At 35.1% G+C, this 27,702-nt stretch overlaps 1 long non-coding RNA gene and 1 pseudogene across 1 annotated transcript in view; both read right to left on the reverse strand.

Moving 5' to 3' along the window:
• The window catches only part of LOC118528037 (gametocyte-specific factor 1 pseudogene), a 102,998-nt pseudogene extending 82,856 nt beyond the window's left edge, over positions 1 to 20,142 (reverse strand).
• The window catches only part of LOC144381264 (uncharacterized), a 278,691-nt gene that overhangs the window by 96,965 nt on the left and 154,024 nt on the right, over positions 1 to 27,702 (reverse strand). The window lies entirely within an intron of this gene.

Consider the following 27,702-nt stretch of genomic DNA (forward strand, 5'->3'; position numbering starts at 1 on the left):
AGCATTCTGTGAAGTAACTCCATAAGGCAAGTGTGTATTAATTTGATAGATTCATTCCAAGTAAACATTTGACCAAGTTATAAGATTTATATTACCATTTATTACATGTCTTCAATTCCATAAATGTAGCTATGAAAAATCTTATTAATCCTTTCATGTAGTTGCAGTACCTGAAAATGTCTTGTAATAACTCTGACCCTCTCTTTTCTTATCTGTTCATTGGAGACAGTAAATCACAGCATTTTTCTGTAGATTGAATTAAACAAGATATTAAAGTGCCTGGTACATAATAGATTTTTGGTAAATATTTGCCTTTATTATTATAACTAAGAAAGTAAAGTATTTCAGGGGAAGAAGAAAAGCAGCATGATAACACCACTTTTAAATCCAGGCATTGAAATCACATTTATTCTTGGGCTGTCTTCTTTCTTCCTTACCGCTATCTAGTGGCCCAGGTAAATCCACTGGATTCCTGTCTTCTTAATTATGTATTTGACTCTACAGAGAGATACCAAACCAGGAATTTCAGGATTATGCACAAGAGCCATATTGATGACTTTAATTAATTTAAACTCAGAGAATGCAACTTCTGAATGAATTAACTGAGCCAAGATATTAACTCTTAGGGGGTGATTACTTGCTTTTGACATGGGACTGCTAGGAAGAGGATTTGGTCCTATTCCAAGACTAGTCCCCAGCTTGTTTCCCACTTATATGAAGTAATAAATACTTTTTTTCTTTCCAGTCCCCTTCCGCTTCCACTCTGATTTTATCCTCTGATAAGATGGTAGATGGATCCTACCTCTCTAATCCTGCTAGCTATCCACTCACTCCTCCTTTCATACCATACAAGTGACCCTAAAGTATTAATTATGTAACTTGGTCGTCTGTTTCTATATTTCAGTAAATTGAAGACCTCACTTGGAAGGATCCTTCTCTTAAAACTCCTTCCCCTGCATCTTCCCATTGACATGTCCTATGGTTCAAGCCATGACCTGGATGGTATCCACAATAGCAACGCTGACCACTATAATTCTGGTATTTATGGTCAACCAAGTGAAAATAATAGAGGCTATGATAAACCTTAACAATCCAAAAACAAACAAAACTATCTGTAAGCATAATGCAAATGTTCTTAATAATAAAGTTCAGACAAATTGAAAATGAAAACAGTTTTTATCCTTTGTAATTTAACACTAGTTCTAGGCTTCAACCAAAAATGTTTTCTTATTTTATAGCTTGGTAGAACTTTGAAGAAATAAAGGGAAATGCTAAATGCAATGTCCCCATAAGAGCTAATTATCCTCAAAGGTTTTTTCATAGGCCAGAGTATTAACCTGACTAACCCATCTTTCATGAATATGTTGCAGAAATGGGGCCTGTCCAACCACTCCTGAATATGTTCAGTTGCCTGAACATGCTTGCTTTTGTGGTTGAAACTCAAATTCTTCCTCCCACACAATGTAACAGAAAATATTTTCATGTCCTTGAAAAGGTCCTGCAAAGTTCCATATTTATTTGATACATGTTTTTCTTTATGTAAGACTTATATTTACTTACTTGATAGATTTATTTTTTATCCTAGCAGAATCATATAAAGTTTATATTTATGTAATCAGTTTCTCTTAGGTTTGCAGAGTATCTATTACATGTCATTCAAAGCTACTCATTCACTCAAGTTCTCTTGTTTTTGCCAAATTCTGTAAATATTTTATGAAAATAAATAAAATAAACTAGACAAAATCTATATTATATTTTGTGATTGTAGACTCAGTATAACATATACTTTGAGAAACAGTTCAATTTGGTGAGAGTGTAAGTTTATGTTTCATGCTACATATAGAGAAAGAGGCAACGTTTTAACATTTGTTTATTTTAAGCCTCAATATAAAAAAGATTTGAGTAGATTCACAAATATTGAGCAATGTAATGGCATAATAATACACACACACACTTTATTATATGTCAGATAGTGTTAGAATTCCACATGCATTATCTTGTTTATTTCTCATAACAACCTTACGAAGTCAATCTATTGTTACAATTCTCATTTGTTATAGATGAGAAACTGAGCCTAAGAGAGGCTAATGAATTTGCCCAAAGCTCCAAAATTGAGGAGCACTTGGGATTGGGATTTGAACCCAGGTGATCTGACTCTAGATCCATGTTCTTTCCAGTAAGGCTAGAGAAAGAAAAAGAAGCCAGAGTTAAAGTTAGCCCAAGAAATGTGCATTGAAAATTTTGTTCAATACAAAAAGTGAATCATAAGTTTGGCTCTGATTTTCTGGGCACCAAAGAAAGAAAATAACAATCCAAAACAAAATCCACACTGCCCATAAAATAAAAGGCATACCAACAACTCAAAAAAAGATGATTTTTCCTCTGGTGGACTTTATGAGACAGAACAAAGAGTAGTCTAAAAAAGCAAAACAAACAAATGAACAACAAAAACATGGCATCTTCTCATATTTCCCTTAAAAGTAAACCCAGGGAATAACACAGAACCTGCCTCAAAAAAAGCACATTCTTGTGCTCGCTTCGGCAGCACATATACTAAAAAAAAAACACATTCTTAATGCTCCAAAACAATATTATCCATATATGTACGCCCAGTGGTGTGGCTTGATTCCAGAATAAGATCGAAAATATCTCAAGGAATGCAAAGACTATATCTTCTGTGGGCAATATTCCCATATATAACAGTGTAATATCTCAGAAATAACTAAACACTCAATGAGAGTCAGGAAGAAAATACTAATATTATATTCACTGGTAAGAAGCTGAGATGTATCTGTTTTATCTTGCTGATATTTAAGGTATCTATTTATTTAATTCTTCAGTAAGGTAGAAGATAAAAAGGATACAAATCACTTGTAATCTAAGCTTCAGTCTCCTCAGCTGTAAAATAGGGATAATAGTAACCCCTCATCTTGTGGCTTTGAAGATCAGATAAAATAATGCATAGAAAGTTCTTAATGCTTGCTCGTGCTATACACTGATTAAAATGTTGACTGTTAATATTTTTTAAATATTGATAATCCATATTTAGAAGCTCTAAGATAGCCCTTCAAAGCTTTGTAGAGCACAGCAAATTGAAAAGAATATTTTGGCTTAAGAAATTAAAAGTGAAATATTCATATTATCCTAGGAATCAATTACTAGTCGAGTCAGGATATGACTGAAAAACTACAGGTTGATTTTGTGATCTTTGCCACTTTTTCAAAATGTTATACATTAGGTTAAGTTTTTGTGAGAAAAAAATATTTTTTTACTTTAGTTGTCTAAACAAAATTAAGCCCTTGGATCTATCAATAAATGAGGATATATTTCTATCCAAATGATATATTTCTATCTCATTTCATTGAAAATGAAAGGTGGTGCCAAAATAATTAACAGGCATTAGCCAATCTACAACAGGTATAAACCAGGATATTCCAGCACATCTAGGATATAGGCTCACCCTACCTATTCTTCCTTCTCTTTTTCAGTAATACAGAGAAAAATTAATGACTATGCACCCTCCTACATGCAATTTTAAAGGCCAACTAGGCCAGTATTTTTTTTGCAAAACCAAAGTTGCATTTCATTTCAATGTATAAATCTCCAAAACAAATCAAGTATTACCAGTTGTACTCAAACATATTCTAACACTTTCTGCAAAAGTTGGGAGCTTATAATAAATTCCAATGGATTATGGTGTTCGTTAGTTTGATATCATAACTGGTCATTTAATATTATTCAGACTTATTTTGACATATCTTTTCTTTTTATTTGTAGAATTTATGACAAATAAATACCCAACAAACTCCTTCAGTGACAATGTAAACACATTTAATAGATCAAACTTGTTCCATTTCTTCTTTTTTTGTTTTGTTTCATTTTAGAAAGACATGCAAATGAAGGGGTTAAAAAATGTTTCCAGATTTTTTAAGTCGAATGTTTTCCTTCCACAAAGGATTTTTTGTTTGTCTTAACATCCCTCTAGCTTATTCTTCCTAGGGTCCTCAAACTCTCATTATCACCTAAAAAAAAAAAAAGAAAGAAAGAAAGAAAAATAAAAAAATAACAAATGTTTATCTAACTTTTCAGATTAATGATTTTCTTTAAAAAATCATTATAAAATGAAAATAAATGAAGGGTTAGAGAAGAGGACAATGGAGAAACTAAAAGAAATATATGAAACCACAGGGCATACTGAAATGTCTCTATGCAGAGTTTGAAAATGCAATTCATACTTAAATAGTTGAAAGAATATCTTGTTCAGACTATCAATAATAAAAAATAATGGAATAAATAAACAATGTTCCAATTAAATGAAATTTTACTATGTGACAATACAAATTGATTGATAAGGGATTTCTGTAAGAAATTGATATTTCTTTTTTTTTAACATTTTATTTATTTATTTGACAGAGAGAGAGAGAACAAGCAGGGGGAGCAGTAGGCAGAGGAAGAAGCAGACTCCCCGCTGAGCAGGGAGACCAGACATGGGGCTCGATCCCAGGACCTTGTGATCATGACCTGAGCTGAAGGCAGATGCTTAACCGGCTGAGCCACCCAGGCACCCCAGAAATTGATATTTCAAGGAGAAAAAAAATGTAGCAAGAAAAGAATTAACAGGGAATTATTCTTGTAAACCATGGATGCTTTTCCCCACTTTACTTCCAATCTTTGAATCAAGTAGCATTAATTCCATGCTCATTCCTTATAGTGTTGCTCTTCTCTGAGAATCTAAGTTCTGTGAGAGAAAGAACTGTTTCTATACCATTGTGTATCCTCAGAACATTATGCAGAACCGGCCATTTAATAGGTGCTCAATAAACATTTATTGATTGATGAATTATTTGTGTTCCACACTTCAGTATTTAAAGTCCAGGATTAGAACAACCAATTAAAAAAAATCCTAATAACTTGAATTAAGAGTAGGTTTACTATGACCCAGAAGTGTGAGGTAGTTTCAAAGCCTAATGCAATCTTTGGTTATGTTGGTACAGATAAAGTGCAGATCAGGGACTAGTAATTCTGCTTTATTCTGTACTCATCAGATCATAGGTCCTAAGAAAATTTGACAAAATGGACTCAATTAGAAGGGAAAAAGAGGGTACTGAAGTCTACAAATTAATCATTCATGCATCATTAAAAGAATTAGGGAAATACAAGGTGGGACACAATCACCCTTTATTTAATTTTTTTTCAAAGATTTCATTTATTTATTTGACAGAGAGAGACACAGTGAGAGAGGGAACACAAGAAGGGGGAGTGGGAGAGGGAGAAGCAGGTTCCCCGCAGAGCAGGGAGCCCAATGTGGGGCTCGATCCCAGGACCCTGGGATCATGACCTGAGCCGAAGGCAGACGCCTAATGACTGAGCCACCCAAGCGCCCCGCTTTATTTAATTTTTTAATCACCCTTTAAATATGGATTCCAACCCTATGGAAGAGGAATTTGCAAGGCAAATTATAAATCTAAATTAGAATAATTGTTTTAATATTTAGAGATGAGAAAGAGTAGAATGGGTTATCTTCCTTTGAGGTGCTATGCTCTCTACCTGCATTGATAAAGAGTTCTTCTAGAAAGATAGACTTAAGTCCATATTACTTCCAAATTGCTATTATTTTATCACATATCTATATATGTAAAATACAAAATAATTAAATTCCAATGCTTTGTATAGACAGCTTTATATAAGTAGCTTTTAACACATACAAAATGATATTTGGATATATAATGAAATGTTTTTCATTATTCCCATTATAATTTCAGAGATATATACCAACCAAAACAAAAAGAAAAGAATTTTGTGACTGACCTCAAAAAGATGTCTGTACTTCTAGAATGCTTTTCACATGTATTTAGTTGTTAACCTCTGTAAGATAGTGAATAAATAATAATTGGTATAAAGTCAATCTTTCTGAAGTACTTCTCAGAGTTTATTTCTATTTCAATGGAGCAATTAAGAATTTGTGATGAGCATACAGAAAGATGCTCCACATCTTATGTCATCAGATAAATGCAAATTAGAATAATGAGATATCACTACACACCTATTAGAATAGTTAAGATCCAGAACACGGACAACACCAAATTCTGGCAAGGATGTGAAGCAACAGGAACTCTCATTCATTGTTGGTGGAAATACAAAATGGTACAGCCATTTGGGGAGATAGTTTGGCAGTTTCTTATAAAACTAAACATGATCTTACCATGCAATCCATTAATCATATTCCTTGGTATTTACCCAAAGGAGTTGAAAACTTGTGTCCACACAGAAACCTGCACATGAGTGTTTATAACAGCTTTATTCATAATTGCCAAAACTTGGAAGCAACCAAGACAACTTTCAATAGGTGAATGAATAAACAAATTCTGGTACATCCACACAATGGAATGTTACTTAGCACTAAAAAGAAATGAGCTACCAAACCATGAAAAGACACAGAGGAAACTTAAATGCATATTACTAAGTGGAAGAAGTCAATCTGAAAAGGCTATATAGTATATGATTCCAACTATATGACATTCTGGAAAGGGAGAACTACATTTACAGTAAAAAGATCAATGGTTTCTAGGGGTTAGGGGGAAGAGAGGAGGAATAGGTGGAGCACAGAGGATTTTTAGGGTAATGAAAACACTCTGTATCATGCTATAATGGTGGATACATGCCATTATAGATTTGTCCAAACCCATAGAATACAAACACCAAGAGTGAACACTAGTGTAAAGTATGGACTTTGGGTGATAATGATCAAGCTATGTGGGTTTATCAGTTGTAACAAATGTACCATTCTGGTGGGAGATTTTAAGGATGGGGAAGGCTATGCAAGTGTGGGAACAGAGGTATATGAGAAATCACTGCAGCTCCCTCTCAATTTTGTTGTGAACTTAAAACCACTCTTAAAAAATAGTGTTAAAACAAACAAGGATTTGTGTTGCTTTACCATTATGTCGTATTTAGTAGAACTGCCCAACTAAAAGAGCAGAACAAAGACCATGTAGAACAGTTACCAGCAAAGTTTTGTAGTTAAAAAAACAAAGAGTTTCGTAGAAAAGCTTTGAAGAGGTGCTATAACCCAACCGTTCCGGGCTCCACTTTTGCAGCCTCAACCGCCCACTGACCGTGTGCTACAGATCCAAGCCAACAAGCCTGACACAGTGCAGATCAGAACATCTTGTAAGGAGTTTGCCAGTCCTGAAAGTGGAACTGAGGAACCATAAACAAATATTCATTCATATAAATGACCTATTAAATAATAAGAAAGTAACTTAATTGCACACTCCCTTCTCCCACCCTCCATCCATTCAAGGAACAAAGTTGCTCTTGGATCCTCCATTTTCTCTTTCCTTCTGCTTCCTTTCTTTTTTCTACTGCTTTCTTTCTACCTCTCCAAGATCAGACACACACACACACACTATGCTCATCATTTAATTTCCCTTCACTACTGGCAACTCATGTATATGTTACATGTGTGTATATATATGATCTCATATAAGGCTTATTTCTTGCCCATCAACATCCAAATTATAAAAATAATTATTGATGATAGCCATACATTGACAAATTAATAATTCAAGAAGCTACCTTTATAAATCAAATACAACTTTTATTTAATCAGATTCTAAATAGACTACCAAAGAAATGTGAAAATATATTTCTGAGGAAGAAAATACGCATTTAAGTTGTCAATAGCTAAATTACCAATAAAAAGCATATATGTATATATTTTTAAGTATACATATTATATATCTGCATATATATCCTTTAAAAGTATATATATTTTAACTTCCACTTCGCTTCTGTTTTCCTATTCTTGTTCAATTGCCCCAGGAAAATCAATTTCCCATTTTATTTTAGATTTTCCTTGATTTATAAGTTGTGGGGAAGACTCTAATTCTTGTTGAAAAGTGTTGGTGAACTAATGGAAAATTTCCACAAGGAAAAGCATCTTTAGTATAGAATTTAGATTTTAAAAAAATACTATCAATACCTGAAGTGCTCAAAATTGCTTCAAGTTGTCATCACCATCACATTCCTCTTCCCAAGCTCCCTCTCCTCACACCCTGACATTCAAAATAAAGAACCCAAAGAGTTGTATGATTTCATTGTTTTTCTTTTTTAATTAGTTGTGCTGTTTTTCCTTGGCTAACCACAATCCACTGTGAGCTAACTCTGACTTAGATTATCTTAAAAACCCAACCCTGTTTTCCTGTAAAAATGTGTATAGCCCATTTTAGTAACAAGAGTGTTCACTTAAATTCTAATTATAGCCACTGTTCCCTGAAAACCTTTTTTTCTGCCTAACAATACCCAAGTCAATCTTTTTCAGTTTGTGTCTTTGTAGTTCATGCTTCGCTGATGATGCTTTCTCCTATGTTACCCTAAATCTTATCAAAATAAAGTAAATTTTGTTTCTAACATTTTTAAAAAAAGAAAATATAGTGTTCAAAGACATCATAGCTTTCTGGGTGTGTGTATGTATATATTATATTATATTATATTATATTATATTATATTATATTATATTATACTATATTATATATTATGTATTATATAGTTTATATTATATATATAATTTTATTCAAAAAATTTCAATTAAGTATTATTCTCTTCAGTCTAATTTTTCAGCACTGGAAATACCCAGAGAGACTCTTAATCTGCTAGGTTAGTGAGAGATCTATGAATAGTTCTTATTCATCAGTCTCAAACAGGATAATTGACCACAGAACTCAAGACAAAAAAGTTTTGGAAGAGGATGTGGCAAGGTGGTAAAGGAAGTAATTTAAGATGTTCATAGGGCTCTTGAATAGCAGATTTTGAGAGGGGAAAAACACCTTTCTAAGTTCCTTGGATAATCTCTTAAACATGCAAATAAGTGACTGAGAGAAAATAAGTGTAGCAATGGATAGGGCATTTTTCTGTGGCATTTGGGATCATGTTAAAGCTGGTGAGAATTAAACCAAAATCTCAAGGGTCTCATCTACAAAGGTAGGAGTAAACGAAGAAGAAACCAAATGACTGAGAAGACTACTGAGCTGGGATTTTAATCACTGGTACCGTGTAAGATTTTCGTTTGCTCCATTATGCCGTAAGGGGATTAAATGATTTCTGTCTTCTGAATTTCATGGGCTCCAAGTGGATTTTAATGGATTTCAGATGATTTCATTGCAGTGCCGAGAAAACAATCCACATTATTTAAAGCATAAAACCAAAGAGACAGTTTCATAGTATATTTCCATTCATTCATAGACTACTATGGCAATGCCACTCATTGTATCCCTCCAAATCTCATCTAGAAATAATTATTCATGACAATATTACATTAACAAATTAATACAAGCTATTTACCTTTTTAAACACTTATTATTTTTTAAATCATATTCTAAAAGGAATATCAAAGAAATGTAAAAATATACCACCATGAAAGAAAATAAGTATTCATTTTAAGTTGCTAAAAGCCAAATTACTGATAAAAGACTTTCAAACTGATACTATTGCTAGTTTCAGGGGAAAAAAGATTCAAGTTTCTAAATTCACGTACATAAATGGGAGTGTATAGAAATGGTAGCTGCAAGAATAACTTTCTCATTTGTGGGCTTATTGTTTTGAAGGAGACTATGTGTATGCAGCCAGATGCTATAAAATCCTAATGTATTCATTAATAATTATCACATGCCAAAATATCTATTTACTGGGTTAATCTTTGTAGTAATATAAGACCTACTCTTGCTCTTAATCTATTAGGGAGAAAGGGAAGAGAGCAATGAATAGGTGGTAACAATGTAGTGTTATAAGTGTAATGGAAAAGTTAAGTACAGAGTACTGTGGGAGAAACTGAGGGTGCCTAGTCACGAGTGGCTCGGGATGGGGAGATACTGGAAGTTCAGCAAGGTTTCCTAGAAGGGTTCCTGCTAGAAGGAGAGTGATTACTTATAGAGGTCCACATTTCCTGCCTGTCAACCTCCAAATTAAAGCAAATAGACTCAATCTGGATTTAAAATGTTAATGCCAGGTTAACACATTATGTGAAAGTCAAAGCCATCAGAGTTTGGTACATCTGCATCTTTCTCAAGAAAAGGTGGTTAAGTTGATCTTCCCTAAAGATCCAGCTCAATACAAAGCAAACTATTAATTTGGTGAAGTTTCTATATAATAAAAGACCAATAATTTTTATAGTATTTTAAATGGCTATTCAAAACTCGGTATCAAGCTATAAAAATTCCATATTTAAATTGACTCATTGAGTAACTGTAGCCATTTGTTTTTCATTTATTTAAAAAAAGAAAAAACAAATTAGTTACTACCATTCATGGGTATGTTTAACATTTTTTCATTAAATTGTAATCAGACATTCATTGTTCTTTCTTTTCTTTAAGTCATCCCAATATTCTGACCAAACCTCATCCCTAACATATGTATATGTGTATGTGTAGTTAAAAACATAAACAAATATAACAGAGTAATGGTTATTAACTACACCAAAATATGCCACCTGAGATTTGCATACATTTTAGTTTCTGTTTTGAGACAGTAAAGGTTTAGGATTTCAGTTTACAATTAAATGGAGTAAAGATGATATTTTCCAGTATTTATGCAGTGTTCTTTATAACTTAAATTTTTTTAAAAAATGAGCAAGCAGCTTGCTCATAACAAGAAAGGTTGACAAGATTAATTCTTACCACAGCATCTCTGAAGCTTGATTAAACATCTTAATTAAACCATCACATAACAATGAATTAAGGAATAGATATGACACGATATGTCTTATTCACATCGAAGACGATTTCACCAGTGGTTTAGAATGACTTTAAACTTTGTGACCTAAAATTTTAGTATTAAAAATATGATCAGACATGATTATGATTAATTGAGTTATCTCAGGCAATGTTCAGTGGGCAGCTTGACTAAAACACAAGGAAATAGAGAAAATATTGACAACTTTTTTCTCATAAAGAGTTCACACTGAATCCTAAATAAGAAAGATTTTTAAAAGTGAATGTGTCCCTATCAATCCTAAAATATTACATAAATACAAAGCTCCATTCCTAAAATAATCCTAGGGTTATGAAGCATACATGTATAAATGTGAAAAATGAGGAAATATAAAACATCAAAAAGATTTAGCAACTGTATACTAAGAATGACAGTAAATTCCTTTCAATAAATATGTGAAGAGAGAGGTTAAAAGAGGGGATATAGACACTCATTCATTTTAAAAATAAAACTAGATAACAGATTGCTACAGAAAATATTTCCTTTGGATCACAAAATAGTTCTCAAACATTGCTAACATACATCTGAAAGATATGTGGGTTTGTTTTTTTTTCTGCATATGGTATCTCATATCTGAAAGGAAAATAAATAGGAAAGATAAATATGATAGCCGTGGAAAAAGAGGTATCAAGCACAATTAATGGAGGATGTCCACCATGAACATTATATAATGAACTATGATCACTATGACCAAAAATGAGGCCATGGAAGAGTTAGAGAAAAACAAAACAAGGACAACTGCTAACGGTTCTTTTAAGATATAAATTAGGCTACCATCTGCAGAAATATGACCCCAAAATCATAACTTTTGCATGATTTTTCCTTAATTCTTTGGCATTTTAAAAACACAGTGTCTAAGCTTATATTTCAAGCGGATTATAAAACAAAGTCTAAGGAAAAAGGTAAGTTTTAAAAGGCTATAAAGAAGCACAAATATCCAGATGCTGGCGTCATACTCTACATGAAAACTTTGCAAAGAGCTCCATCTACAGGCCATTCATAATATGCCATGCTCAGTTATAAAGGTGTCTATTCCCACTTTCCCTTAACAGTTCCTTAGGATTTAAATGTTCTGTTTTAGCACAGAAAATGTTACATTGAATAAATACATTGAATAAGACACAAAATTTCACAATTTTCCCTCTCACACTGTAATATTTCTTAACAGATGAGGGTATTACTCAAATATGTCTATGCATTGAAGACCCACCAGTGGGAGACCATTAGCTCCAGAGTTATTCCTTGGGGTTAATCCTAAAGGAGGGCTAAAGGAGAAAAGATTTTTTACACTTTTTCATTTTCTAATTTTAGAAGCAACTTTATATTTTTTTCATTTTCCAGTTTCTCAAATTCCTTATTAGAGTTTAAGTTCTTAAATTTACAATTACAAGCTTGTAACTGAAGCAAATCAGAGATGACTTAAGCCAGATACCCTTTTTCCCTGATAAAAAATTATTTCTTTCTTTCTCCATTTCTCCTTACTCCACTATTACTAAAGTCAGAGATAGTGAGAATACAAAAGAAGCTAGAAGGAATTATGTGGAGCAAACAAATCCAATATATCTCTAAATCCTGACTTTTTAATCTCTAAAGCTCAATGTAAGTCATTCGACATCTTATCTCAAGGAATGAGACACATCGCCAGATAGACCTGATTTCAAATCTCACATGTCTGAAAATTACCACATTTATTCATAAGCCAAGCAACTCCTGGAATTGGGGTGTAAGAGAAAAGAAGAGAGACCTCCAAAGCACTACTCTCCATACCAAAGAGAGCAACATAGAGTGATTTAGACAACCAATATTAAATATTTACATACTTAAGCATACAAGTCCACCACTGGCCACAAATTTTGACAATTAAAATCTCAAATGAAGTTTTATGAACACATTGTAATGGCTTCCATGAAGATATTTCCATATAAAGATTACATAAGCAAAACAAGATAATTTTGATTCTTGACAACAGGACTCATACCTGGCATGAAATATTAAATATCCTCCTCATGTAGACAATTATGGGATTGCTGTATTAAGATGTACAATAAGTGTACAAATTTCTTTAAAAAAAATAAAGGCAACAGCTGTTCCAGACCTCAGCTCTTTAAAACAAATCTGACACAAGGTTAAAACAAATTATAGAATCTCAGGTTTGGAAAGACTATTGAAGGTAATTTAGTCCAACCACACCCTTAATGAAAGAGCCACCCCTGTCAAGGGGTTGTCCAGGCTATGCTCAAACCCCTCACTACATCTCAAGTTGTCAATGTTTTTCTTCAAACAGATCTGACCATAGGGAAATTCATCATTATATTTAGACTAACTCCTTCCATTACATGTGTCAGCTAGTAGCTCTGTGTTCATTTTTAGGTCTATGCAGAACAAATTCAACTCTTTTCCAGGAAAGAGCCCTGAGATAGTTGAAGAGAGCTCCAAACATTCCCCTGAGCCTTTCCTTTTCCTCTTAAGTGGTGACAGTTCTGTTCACTCTTCCTACATGGAATGGTTTTAAGTATCTTGTCTTCCTGGACTTTTCCCCCAGAAGAAGTATAATTTGATATATTCTTAAAAGTATGGGGATGTCTGGGTGGCCCAGTCAGTTAAGCATCTACCTTCAGCTCATGTCATGATCCCAGGGTCCTGGGATTGAGTCCCACATCGGGCTCCTTGTTCAGGGGGGAGACTGCTTCTGCCTCTGCCTACCTCCTCCCCCAGCTTGTTCTCTCTCTCTCTCTCTGACAAATAAATAAATAAAATCCTAAAAAAAAAAAAAAAAGAAAGAAAGAAAGAAAGAAAAAGAAAGTATGATACCCAGGACTGAGTACAATCCTCTGGAAGTGTCCTTTACAGAGTTGGGTAGGGTCATCTAACACCTTGTGCATAGTAGGGGAATGTATTTTTATTAATATAAGTTAGTTTAATTAAATTCATTTTAATCAGGGTTGAGGGAAGTGAAAAGAGTAGGACATCAAAAGCTTATTGCTTGCTAACTAAATGTGCCTGTTTTTTATTCTTTCTTTTTTCCATCACTGTTGTTCCCATAAAGAAAACTACAATCATAAATAGACTCCCTAGAAAATTGAGTGTATTGAGACATAAATATGTTACTCAGAAAGACAAAGATATTTTTTATGCTGAGCTCTTAACTTCCATGAGAAGTTTTTATAGGATTTTCTGTAATTTATAGAAAAAATATAATAAAATTCTCATTTCTTTTGTACAAGAAGAGTTATGCTTGCTAAAGATTTGTATGTAAAATGTAATTCCTGAAATAAAAGAAGCTGGCCTAATTTATCACCATATCAAAACTATAAAACTAAGCTGGAAGAAATAACAGGAAATCTCAGCTTCATTACTGAAAAAGAATAATACAACCAAACTGGTCATTTTTTTTTTTTTTTACTTATCAGTAATAACATAAATTCAACCCAAGTGTAGTCTTATATTCAACTTACAAAGTCAATAAAATCTTGTATACAAATATATATGCATAAACACAGATATGTATTATATAGGTATGGATAGATGGAGATATATACATCAGAATATATACATATAATAACATATGTACATATATATAAAATACTCCTTTGTAATATTTTAGAACTAGGTTATAATGCAAGCAAGCAAAACTCAAAATATAAAAAATTTGGCCCACTTGTGTCTTTACTTTTCCTTCTATACTTTATAGTCTAGAAGCCCAGAGTATTTTCCCTTACTGCATTCAGATGAGTTTTGCTACTATCAAAACCAATCTCCAGATCTCTACTCACATCTACATCTATATCTATATCTGTATATAGTCTCTTCAAGATGTAGTAGATGATAATTCAAGGTCTTCCGACACTACGGTCATTTATGAAGCCAGAATTATTTGGGCCCAGAGTTAAAAAGCAGAAAGAACCCCATTACCATCTGTTATTTGTGAAATAAACAGATTTCTGGGCCTCCACCTCCAGTAACGCAGGGACTACATGGAGCGTACTTATACTCATAAAAAAGGAGAAAGTTAAGGAGTGAAGTGAGCAGCCTAACAGCGTGCTATCTCCCGGGGCAGAGGTCCCTGAATAACCAGTTCTGCAACATGAATGGGGGCTGTGCTGCTAATGATGCTGTTAAGGACTAAAACAGAATAAACAATTATCATCTTCTGTGTAGTCTAATGATGCTGCGTAAATATATTTTTTTTGAAATGAGTAGAACCAAGTTGCTATGATTTCTGCATTGGTCATCAGAAACATCTACATCAAAATGAGAAGTCTTGCCCAATTTATGGGACCTGCTTGAGCCAAAGCTGGAAGTCGACCACCTATTTGATCATATTCAATACTATAGGCATTTCAATAAGCTGAGACCTTTTAAAAATCGTAAGACAATAAAAAGAGGGAGAAAATAAGGCTTCTCAGTGGAAATGATGATATAATCTGTAATTTTAGTTATCTAAAAAATCCTTTCTCAGTGGAGGCTTACGGTCAACTGTATGTCATTAAATTTAATTTAATCACTCCATTTTTAACTGGGAGAAGAAAATAATTTTTCATAAATTTATGATGAAACAATAAATGATTTTTTGTATACCATATAAGCTAATAGTGTAATGGATGATAATATTTTCAACTACTTGATTAGGCACTAATATTTAACTGAGAATATTTATAGTTAACCAGAGTAAAATAATTGAATTTAGTCCACACATAGCATAGATATTTCTTTATTCCTATTAAGAAAAATCAAATTTCTGGTAAGCAAAATCTAAAGAAGCAGGAAAAGAAAAATATAAAATAAACCAGAAAAGTACTAGTCTTTTTGTCTACAAAAATATAACTACATGGGCATAAGGCTGCATAGTTATATTTTTAGACAAAAAAAAGAAACATCAATTTTAATACAATTCTAAATAAATTGATAAAAACATTAAAAGCTTATTGCACTGTCACTTACAAACAACATGTTTTTCTTTGTATAAAACTCAGACAGAATTATTGGTTAGCTGAGAAGTAAATATTAAGAGAAAACAATACTATTATTATGTATCATTATCATCGTAATAAAAGCTATTACCCTTTTTGAGTCCTATGTTCTCAGCATTATACTAGTTGCTTTACAAACATTAGATAAGTTTATCACCACAACAAATGTTATGTGTATTTTATCATGTGCATTTTTCAGATGATAAACTTATAGCTAAGATGCCACATTCTCTGCCCAAGGCCAGTCTGTCTAACCCAAACTGATGATGTCTGATCTTGCCTCCCTGCCTTTAAAACACCACATTTAAAAAGCCACACTTTATGCCTTAACAATCATACTGATACATGTGTCCAGAGAATTTGATTTTCATTTTTATACTTCTATATTCTTGTACTCATAACACACACTTAAAACTAGAAATACATCATATTTTTATTTTTATAGAATATTTTATTGATTTAACATTAACAATAGAATTTCATACATACAAAATTTAATCAAACATTTATAGTTTTATTGTATTTTAATGTTATACGGGATCTTTATATTCAGAATCAAATCAGAGTAGTAAATTGCATAATAGGAGCCAAATTTTGAGGACATTAAATTGGTTGTGAAGTATTGAGCAAAAATGGAATAAAAGTTTAATTTTCTAAGTTAAAAAAAAAAGAATGTTAAAACAATTTCTAAGAAGTAAAAATATCTTGAATTGTCATTAATTATTGACTAAGACTATATTTTACGTATAAATCTTTAGGAAAAAATATAATGGAAGATAAGGAAGAGTTCCCATAAATCAATACTCTAATTTTCTTAGTTTTCTAAGTAACATAAGTACATGAATGCAAGTGGTTTAAAATGAAATAAATTAATCTAGAACGTTGCATTATTATTCTCTATGTCAAATGAAACAGTAATTTTGAGAGCAAGATGAATTTAACCATGTATTTGCTTTTTCATAATTATTGAAAAGCATACAGTTTTAACTTTTAAGATTAAACTAACTTTACTACTAAAAGTTAAGTTTTCATTCTCCCTCTGCCGAGAACATATAAAATGATACTTGCTGTGAAATTAAGAATTTCTCACTGAAGGGGCACCCAACAAGGTTATATTTTTTGTTAGACTGAAATGTCCCTCACTAAAGGCTCTTGGTCTGAAATGTCCCTCAGCAGAAAAGAACGGCTGACCCATCTGCAGTTGCCACTAGGTGGAAGTCAAGACATTCCCTCAGTGCAAGCCCTTGTAATACGGAAGCTGGCCTTGCCAACACTTCACCCAGAACCCTAGTGTGGAAAGGAAGGCCCATGCCTGACTCACTGCCATGTGTAGGCCCCATGCCCTCTCAGATGCCCACAAACACGCTGACAGCTGTGTGCAGCCTTAACTGCCACCTCTCAGAATTTTGAATGTCAGCCAGGAATGTAAAAGAAAAGAGAAAACATCTTATAACCACAGCCAAGCTTGTGATGGCCTGATCACTCCAAAGCCTCTAAATCATGCTGAAGACTATCCACATAATCATTTTTGCAGATAAGTTTTCTTTTTTTAATCTTTTCCGCCAATGTATTCAAACAGCTCAACAGCTCTTGCTGTTACTCCTCATTCTAATCAGCCTTCCTCATACTTCAGACGTCAGTGGTTTGTTCAAGAGCGTATGAATTTGTATTTCCACCCAGGTTAAGACACAATGTCCAGGAGCTAGGCACTGTGGAGGGCCACGTACTTCACTGATCTGAGAGAAGCCAATCACTGTGAGTTTCTATGCGGAACACAGACCTAAAATAGCATATCCAGGTGTTATCATGAAAGAGGGCAAGCTTGATGGATTGACCATAATCACCTCAGAATTTTGACCATGAGCATCAAGGTAGGGTCTGGTCTGCCCAGTCCAGAAGGGCAGCTCAAAGTATCTTTTAATTCAGGCTTCAGGAAGAAAATGAAGAGAGTTACTGAATAATCACTAAACCTACAGTATTGAATAAAGTATATTTATAATTAACCTAATTATACTTTGGGGAGTCAAAACTTACACGTGGATTTTTGACTGTGCAATGAGGGGTGGGGGTGGTCAGAGCCCCTACTCCCCCTGTTGTTCAAAGGTCCATGGTATGTACCAAAACTACAACTCATCTGCAGTAAGGCTCCAATATAAATTTCCAATTATCTCCTCTCTAAAAACTGGTGAAAATTCATAGCAAAATGACCAAACATATAGTTTCTGTTCTGGTGCACATCAGTCTCCCTTCTCTCTTTGCACTGCCCATTTCTTTGACCTCTTCTATGTACTTCAGTCCTTTTCATGCCATATTAAAGAACCAAAGAAAGTGTTTTTTTATATTAGAGCCATCACCTAAAACTCTGCTAATGAAGTTAGTCAGTGTGTATTTCTAGTACAATCACTATCAGTAGATCCCTATTCGGGCTTGCTCCCTCCATTCTGCTCTGAAGAAAATAAGAAGAAGCCACCAATGTTCACTCTCTATTAATGTGGCTCCAAGACCTAGGACAAGCCTGTCTGAGGGATTTGCTGGGTACTCTGCAGCTTGCTTCTTTTATTCAGGACCCAGGATGATTACAATTAGGAACAGATGCTAAAGCCAGGCTCTCTCCATCTGTGTCTTGGCTCTGTCACTAATTATCTATGAGGCCTTAAGAGACTTAGTGAGTCTTTTTCTGCTTCAGATTCCTCATCTGTACAATGGGGATAATTGGACTCATTCCTACAGTTCTGTGGGGATTAAATTACTTCACTGACCTTAAGGTACTTGAAACTGATCTTGGCATGTAGTGAGTATTTTATAAATGTTACCTACTTTTATTCTGCCCAGCTGACATCTGCTGCCCAACTAATTTAAGAGCCAATGTCTGAATACCCAAGTGGTGACCCTGATTCCTGTAACTGGAAAAGGAGATGTGTCTCATTTAATTAGCTAAGTGTTTTGATCATTAAGAAGGCATAACTAAATTCCAAATCTATGCATAAGCTCACCATAGGGAAGAGATGAGAGAACAGTAAAATCCTCCTTTTTCTTCTGGGAATTATGAGATCTAGGCGCTCATATTTAGGAGAAAGCTGTTGAAGTTTGGATTAAACCTGGGCTTTCTCTGTGTCCTTAAAACTCAACCTGGCCTAGTGTAATGGTTAATTTATGTGTCAACCTCGCTAGGCCACAGCACCAAGATATTTGGTCAAATGTGTCTGTATGATGCCATGGAAGTATTTCTTAGATGAGATTAACATTTCAATCAGTAGACATTGAGTATCCTCAATGTGGATATGAGTATCCTCCATAATGTGAATAGGCCTTATCCAAACAGTGGAAGGCCTTTAAAAAATGATTGCTCTCCTCTGAGGAAGAGGGAATTCTACCAGCTGACTACCTTCAGGCTCAAACTGCAACATCAGCTCTTCTGTGGGCATCCAACCTCCTGCCCTACTCTGCCCATTTTGGACTTGTAAGCCTTCACAATCACGTCAGTCAATTTCTTAAAATAGATCTCTTGACAGATGATATAGAGATAGAAATAGAGATAGAGATAGTGATAGAGATAGAGATAGAGACAAATACATCCTATTGATTTTGTTTCTCTAGAGAAGCCTGACTAATACACCGAGCTTCTAAAAGTAGATTCTTGAATGCTAACAACCTATACTAGGTCCAGAGGGCAGAGTCACTCATGTCTTCTTCAATTTCCCTTGAGTGGATATTAGATGACACATGTTTTGTAATTGCTTTTGTGAGAGGTCAGGGACTGCCCAGCTGGTGGGCCTCCATATAGTGAGAACTTACCTAGCCCTGAGAGTTGCTTGGTGAATTTACAAAAACAGCACTGCATTCACAAAAAACAGTGCAAAGATGTACTTTCATTTTGTCTCTTTTCAAAAAGCATGAGCTGCAAATCTATGAAATTTTGTAAAAACACAAATTTTCATTCAATTACAAAATACCAAAGAGGTAGCTTCTTAAATTTCAACTGCATAGCACAACACTTTCTCTTTAGATTGTTTCCTGTATCAGTGAACAATGCATTGACAGCAAGTACCCATCCAATGTGTTACAAATGAATTACAGGTGTGTTGTGACTATTGTTCCTATCAGCTCTTGGATAAGCTGGGGAGAGTCTGGGTGGTCAAGTTCCTGGACCAACCACCTCTAGCCAGGAGTGTCTTTTTCTAGAGCTCCTCAAAGGACTGCTCCAGTAGAACGAAGATTGATTGTGTGCCTCCTGGTCACCATGGGCAGCAAAAACCAAGAGTGACATCCAGCTCTATTCACTGTTCTACCATGACACACTAAATATAAGCCACATTTGCTATATTACCTGAACATCTACTTCAATAGCTAGCTCACCGCTGCCCACCATGGATACAGGGCCCGAGGAGCTACTGAAGGAGTTCATGATCCAAGCACCCATGAAGTATAGCATACAACCTAAGGTTATAGCTCTAAAGGGCTGGCTGATAAGCTGAAAGGGAGGCTGGCAAGCACACCTCTAGGCAGTGGCTCCGATCTTCACTTCTGTTGGTTACTTCTCTTTGATGTTGCTTATATGCTGTCATAGCAGGGTACGGGTAAGTTGCAGGCTGACTGTTCTACCTACCTATGCATTTCTACTGATTATAGCTTTATTATTTGAAATACACTTGATATGAAAAATGATTACATTCTATATCTCTTTACATTATAAGATATTTTAACAGTACATCTGTCACTCAAAGACAATTTGATTCTTAGATAATAATTTCAACTGGCATAAATTTTTAAATGGTAAAAATATGTTTTAAAAGTATTCTCTGCTGTTGCGGCACCTAGCTGACTCAGTCAGTCAAGTGTCTGACTCTTGATTTTGGCTCAGGTCATGATCTCAGGGTCATGAGATCAAGCCCTGCATCAGGCTCCGCACTGGACATGGAGCCCAAAGATTCTCTCTCCCTCTGCCCCTCCTCGCTCACACACACTCTCTCTCTCTCTCTCTCTCAGGAAAAAAAAAAAAAAAAGTATTCTCTGCTATTTAAGTAAATAATTTCTCAAGGTGCTTGGGTGGCTCAGGCGTTAAGCATCTGCCTTCGGCTCAGGTCATGATCCCAGGGTCCTGGGATCAAACCCTGCATCGGGCTCCCTGCTCAGCGGGGAGCCTGCTTCTCCCTCTCCCACTCCCCCTGCTTGTGTTCGCTCTCTTGCTATATCTATCTCTGTCAAATAAATAAATTTCAAAAAATCTTTTAAAAAAAGTAATTTCTCATCAGTGATTATTACCAAGAATTTGAAGTGATCATAATTTAAAAATCTTATAAAATTTTTTCATATTAATTTATCTAGATGTTTATGCAATTAGATACTGAATTTTTAGTAAAATAGTAAATTAAATATTAATTTCCTCTCATACTACTCTGTATTTTATTATTATCATCATAAATTCCCTGCAGATTAACCCTTGCAAACATTGCAAACATTATCATTGCCTCTATGTACTGTGATTAGATACAAGATAAGAAACACTGGCTTAAATAGACTATTTTGCAGCATATCCCAATAAATCCCCAGATTTTTGCAGCACTATCTACTCCTTGAAGCCTCATAAAGGTAAGTTTATGCCTACTTTATTATTATATCTTCAATTTCTTGTCTGGTGACTAGCCCAACAAATATACGGTAAAGGAAAGAATAACTGACAAGTATGGAAAAAGTCACTTTCTTTCAAAATAAAATTTCATAACTTTAGCTATTTAGTTATGAGTAGTAGAAACTTCCAGAATTCCTTAGGGGAAATTCTTTTTTTTCTTCAAAGAAACACCTTAAACTTTGACTAAGAGTCCAAACTACTTAGCAAGGAAGAAAGAATTCTAAGTCAGCATTTCAAAAACCAATAATAGGGGCACCTGGGTGGCTCAGGCCTTAAGCATCTGCCTTCCGCTCAGGTCATGATGCCAGGGTTCTGGGCTCCCTTCTTGGAGGAAAGCCTGTTTCTCCCTCCCCCACCCCCCACCCCCCCCAACTTGTGTCCCGTCTCTCGCTGTGTCTCTCTCTGTCAAATAAATAAATAAAATCTTTAAAAAAAAAAAAAAAACAGTAGTAATGACCAATATCAGCTCTGACCCTGCAGATTCCCTCTGATCTCTTCCCACCATAAAATCCACCCCCCAAATTCTCCCTCTTTCCTAGTCTGACTCCTAAAAATGACTAGGTCGAACATCTTAAGTTTTTCTCTTTAAAATAAATAATAATAATAATAATAATTAGAGGGTTTTTTGGTTTTATTTCTTTGTTTGTTTTTAACATGTGAGTCCTTACAATAGTTTTTCTGTAAGTCAGTGACCAGCTCCCAAGAAAGATTTTCCTACTGTTGTTACAATGTTTTTCACAAAGGTTTCCACCCTTCAGTGACATTGCCACTCTGTCAACTTTGCTGAAATTTCACTTTAAGTCAAAATTTGTTCATATATTTACAAATTACCAGTAGGTGAAATAAAAGGAAACAGATAAGCAGAAAATATATACAAAGTTCTTATTGCAAGAGTAATAGCAAAGCATCATTTAATAAAGTAACACTAGATAAATTTACCAAGCTTCCTGGTATGCCTACCACCTTCACCACAATCAGAGTCAAATGGAAACACCCTTAAATATTTTCCCTTCTAAGAGTAGCATCTACCCAGAAGTAAAAGCTACAGTTGAGGAAAATTTGATTTTGACTTCAGATAAAAAAGTTCCTGCAGGAATATACGAAAAACAACAGGCAAACACACAAAGGAATGGCAGATATTTTGTCTGTGAGGCCAAAGTAATTTACCATTTTACCCACCCACATGTACCAAATTTGAAAAACTGGAATATGGTTTATTTATTACGTGACTATCACTTTTCCTAAAATCTATGGCCCGCTATATCTCCCAGTAGTTGAAGCCCAAAATGGTATGCCACCTTAGGAAAAACGTAGGTGGGTTTAGCAAAGCAAGGTTTACCAAAGTCATCAATTACATATTTCTCTGGACCTGTGTGGTTAATCTGTTTTTAACTGAGCTCTATGCTGTCATATATTTAGTAAACAAATGGGCATAAGTGCAAACATCACGATTGTTTATAGCACAAATATCATGCAGCTTGCAGTTTTGGAAGACCCCATTGGCAAGCCTTAAAACTAAAAGTGTTTAATGTTCAGAGGTATTCTTTTCTTACACTTGCTCATGATATTCTTGTTTTCTGAACCTCACAAACCCAGCTGTTAGCTCAAACGACATGGCAGTTGAATGGACATACCAAAAAGCTCTTATTAAACAGAGATTCTTTCTGGTTCCAGTTTATTTCTCCACTAAACAAAAGGTAATTTCACACTTGCCTGGAAAAAAACACTTTGATTACTTTGTGATGAGGAATTCTTGATTATTTGATCAACAAACAGTAGATTACAATTCTCTTTCATGCACAGTCTATTCTCCCACAATAAAAGGTATATCACAAGAAAAATAAAAATTTCCTTAACTGGCTTTTGAGGCATTACTAGTGATGAAATTCTTTTAAAATAATAATTCTAAATAGCTGGATGCCTACTGTTCCTTCCAATTCATATCTGAGTTTGATGTCCTTAAGGAAAAAATACTGATTATGTCTAACATTTTCCCCAAAATCTTAGATCCCCTAGAAAAAGAAGAAAATTACAGTACATATAAAAGATAGTTATCCTTTTGCCTGTTGTTCTCAAATAGCTTGGAAATATGACACAAATCAAGAAAGGTCGGTACTACTTGCATTACAAGCCTAATAAATTAAATATTGAAGGTAAAGAAAGCCTAAGACTTAAAAGTGTAGACAAACATACTACTCATTTGAATTTCTCATTCCAGAATAATATGCAGTTACCTGATGACTTCAGCCCAGTAAAAAGTTTGTTAGTTTTCAAAATTCCCCAAGTCCCTCTTCCTTTTGCTAAATTTCACTGACTATATATTTGTGTAACATATACAACAGAACTAAAGGCTTTTAGAGCCAGAAGCCTTTTAGAACTGACTGTTGAACATATGTCACAGGCAAAGCAATGTCTCCAATACTTAATATGCTAGAGGTCTTAAGGGACTTGCTCAAGGTCACACAGCTGGTTAGTGAATAAAGCAAGACTAGACCCAGCCTCTGGAGTCCTGGTTCGGTGGCAAGTGTTTCTCATTTGCTGCTGCTTGTTTAGCATGAAAGACTTGGAGAAAAGAGGTGTCGACCGTCAGTGCTCTACTACTGAGGACAAATGTAGCATCACTTAATCAGAATTCAGTCCTTCATTGAGCAAAGTCTCAAAGTGACATCTACTGGAATACCCAGTCTCTATGGAGAAATTTAATTAAACTTCAGTACCTTTATTCCAGCACAAATATTGTGAGGGAAAACAACTCAATTCCTCTGACATTTTTGCAAATAGGTTTAGTGGAATCCATTCTGTTTACTTTTACTGACATTTGTTTTTCACTCAATTATCCCACATGGTTATTTTTTTCTTTTCATAATTTATTGCTAGCAACTTAGCCATAAGAATAAATACAAGTAATTCCTTTCTTTGGTACAAGCACCAGAGCTTAGATTCATAACAACTGAAGAAAATAAACACTCACTTTACCCCTCCCCTTTCCTTTTCCTAATAGTTTTGGTTTACTTATTAATCAGACTGGTGACAGCACCAGAATCCAACCAGGAAAAATTTAACCTCAAATGCATCAGGGGTTTCCCCTCACATGGCCCTAACACTTCAGAAAATAATACGCTTTACTGGATTAGACATTTGCCACATAAATAAATATGACAAACATTTTTCATCTTGTACACATTTCTGATTTTTGCATACCTTTATTTTGAAATTTCTGTGCAGTCTTACAAATTTCAGAAAGCCTTCAATGCAAAAAGTCCTATTCCTTTTTTTAATCCATGAAGTGTCATTGAGTGGACATGAAACAACTAATTTTTAAGAGGATGACAAATATGTAGTGTAGAGCAGTACTGCTCAAACTCTACCATGAACATGAATCCACCTGGAGATCATCATAAAATGCAGATTCAAATTCAGGAGATGTTGAGTGAGGCCTGAGAGTCCACATTCTAACAAGTTTTCAGGCTAGACATTAGTCTGCACTTTAAATCGAGTGTAGAGGAAAGGGCATTTATCTTGGAGCTGGGGAGATCTGGATTGAAATCCAATCTCATTGGTTCCTGGCAGTGAGAACCTGAGAGAGCCCACACCCTCCCCCAGAGTACTCCTTTCTCCCCCTACAATACTCACAGCCTCACCACTATCATCAGCCTTGATCCACTGGGACTGACCTCATCATACCCTTTATCCTACTCCGTGTCAGGCCACCCTTAGACTCCCAGGCTGCCTCTCAACTCCCGCAATTAAATCCCTGTTAGCCTCTGTGAACCTATTTTGTCTCCCTTTCCCATCTCTCCCCAAGTTCTGAAATCCTTCCACTCTATCTTCCAAAACTCAGTCAGCCATCGCAAAATCCCCTGCGTTAATTCTCCAACTACTCTCTGAAGGCCTTTCCCCCCTTCATGCTTTAAGAGAAACCCGGCTATCCATTGAGGAAATTACCACCACTGCAGTTCCCTCAGTGGTGTTTCTTTCATCTCTGGTTCTCACAGTACTAGACCTAGAAGTAGAGAACATGTCCTTGGTGCTCCTTATTGCTGCTTTCAGACAATTTTCCAATCTTCCCTCATTCCTAAAAACTGCCCATTTAGGATCTCTGCCCTCAGATTATATCACCCATGAGTCCGCATTGCTTTTGTCACAACAACCTAGCCATCCCATGGTCATTACCTTAGACTTCGTTTCTACCAATAACTGCATCTTCTCTTTAGTGCCAGTTGCATGCATCCTACTTTCTGACATCACCTCCTTTCATTTCATCCTCTTCTGTCTGTTTCTGTACCTCAATTCTTCCATACCATTGATGCTGCGAAGCCATTCATCCTATCATCTTTTCAGTGTTTCTCATCCCTTTAGCGTCCTTATTTCCATCCTTTTCCATTTTACATTTCATTGTCAATGGGTACTGACTCCCTTACCTCTCTACAGTTTTGCTGCTCTTGTTTTCCAAAACTATAATCTTATTTAAATCAAATTTCTGCCTACTCCAAACCTTCTTCTGTGCTAAACCTGGTGGAGAAAAATACAAACCAGGATAACTGGTCTTGCTTTAAATACTTGACTCAAGTGCTCTACCATTCATACCAAACATCTCTAGTCTATACTCTTTAATTTATTTTTTTCCAAAGATTTCATTTATTTATTTGACAGAGATAGAGAGAGAGAAAGCACAAGCAGGAGGAGCAGCAGGCAGAGGGAGAGAGAGAAGTAGGCTCCCCACTGAGCAAGTAGCCCGATGCAGGGCTCGATTCCAGGACCCCGAGATCATGACCTGAGCCAAAGGCAGACGCTTAATGACTGAGCCACCCAGGTGCCCCTCTATACACTCTTTTAATCATTATACTCTCTCAAGATCTCAATACCTCTCCTCCCACTGTTATCCTCAGCTAATAACCTTGCTTCGTATTTTACTGAATAAAAAAATTGATGCAATAAAAAAACAATGCCCACATTCTTCCAACAACACATCTACCCACATGCCTACATGAGCAAACATCTTTGCCTTCCTATCTGTCACCATTGTTGAATTGTCCAATGCTCCTATCAAAAAGTCAATCTTTATGCACTAGATATTTCCTCTCACTAATCCAGCCCAGCCAAGCCTGCAGATAGCTGAAACCCTGGCCAACACCTGAATGTAACCTCCTGAGAGACCCTGATCCAGATTCAAAATTTCTGACCCATAGAAAGTATGAGTTAAAAAAATGCTTATTGTTTTAAACCACTAGATTGTGGGGTGATTTGTTACAGAGCAATAAACATAATAAATGAATGAATGAAATGACCAATCACAAGATCAACATCATATCCACTAGATAATTAGGAAGGATTTACAAGCCAGTCAGCTGAAGAGCTAATTTTCACATACCAGGAGGGGAGGTACAGCATGTAGTTCTTCTAGATAATAGGGGCTTATAAGGGAAGTTGATAAAGAGTGGAGTCTTTATACAGAATTGTAGAGTATGAGTAAAACATCTTCCATTCTTCTGAACCCCAGTGGAAAAGAAAAACTCTCTAGCCAAAAAGAATATGGATGCCCACTCTCCAGGCAGAGGTAACATCTATTTTCAGTTCAGTAGGGTGGAAGGGAGGTCCTAACATCCATGGGGCCTCAAGAAAGCTGAGTCATTTCTTGCCTCTCCTGAAGATGAACAGCATTTACATCAGCTAGTCCTAAAGGGTACAATGAAAGCAATGTGTGTCACTGCTGCCCCTTTCTTCTGGGGCCAGCTAACTTGTACAAATTCTTATTGGAGTGGCCATGCAAACCAGAAGCAGACAACATCACATTGGGAGCAACCAAGTGTTTAGGGGCCAGGCTGCCCATTCATCATTGATAGCCAAATATTCAGGGCCCAGAGCTCCCAGGTTAAAAATAACCCACCATGCCCTTTAAATCACAATTAAAATATCAATGATACTTTCACATTTGTAGATAATATGGGAGCCTAAATTCAAACTCCTGTTTGATGAAGAATTCCTCAGTTAGTTTTATGTCTAAGCCCATAAGTGTTAACTTTAGGAAAAAGTTTAATCACCAGAGAGGGAAAAGGTCTCATTACAAAGTAGTTTTTTGCTTGCAGGGCTCTAGGCCCCCAGAAATTCCTACCAAGATACTTGAGAGTATCTATCTATTGAAAAATTGATTAATAGATATGTAGATAGACACACACACACATTTAGTTAAATTCATGTAAGTATAATTTTTAAAATGTAGCAATAAAAGGTATTTTGCAAAACATAAGTAGAAAACTATCAAATAATTAGAAAATGTTTCCATTTATTTTAAACTTTTTCCTCTACCAGCAACTTCAAACCAAAAGACACATTTCT

This window comes from Halichoerus grypus, chromosome 3 (genome assembly GCF_964656455.1).
Source record: "Halichoerus grypus chromosome 3, mHalGry1.hap1.1, whole genome shotgun sequence".
Lineage (NCBI taxonomy): Eukaryota > Metazoa > Chordata > Mammalia > Carnivora > Phocidae > Halichoerus > Halichoerus grypus.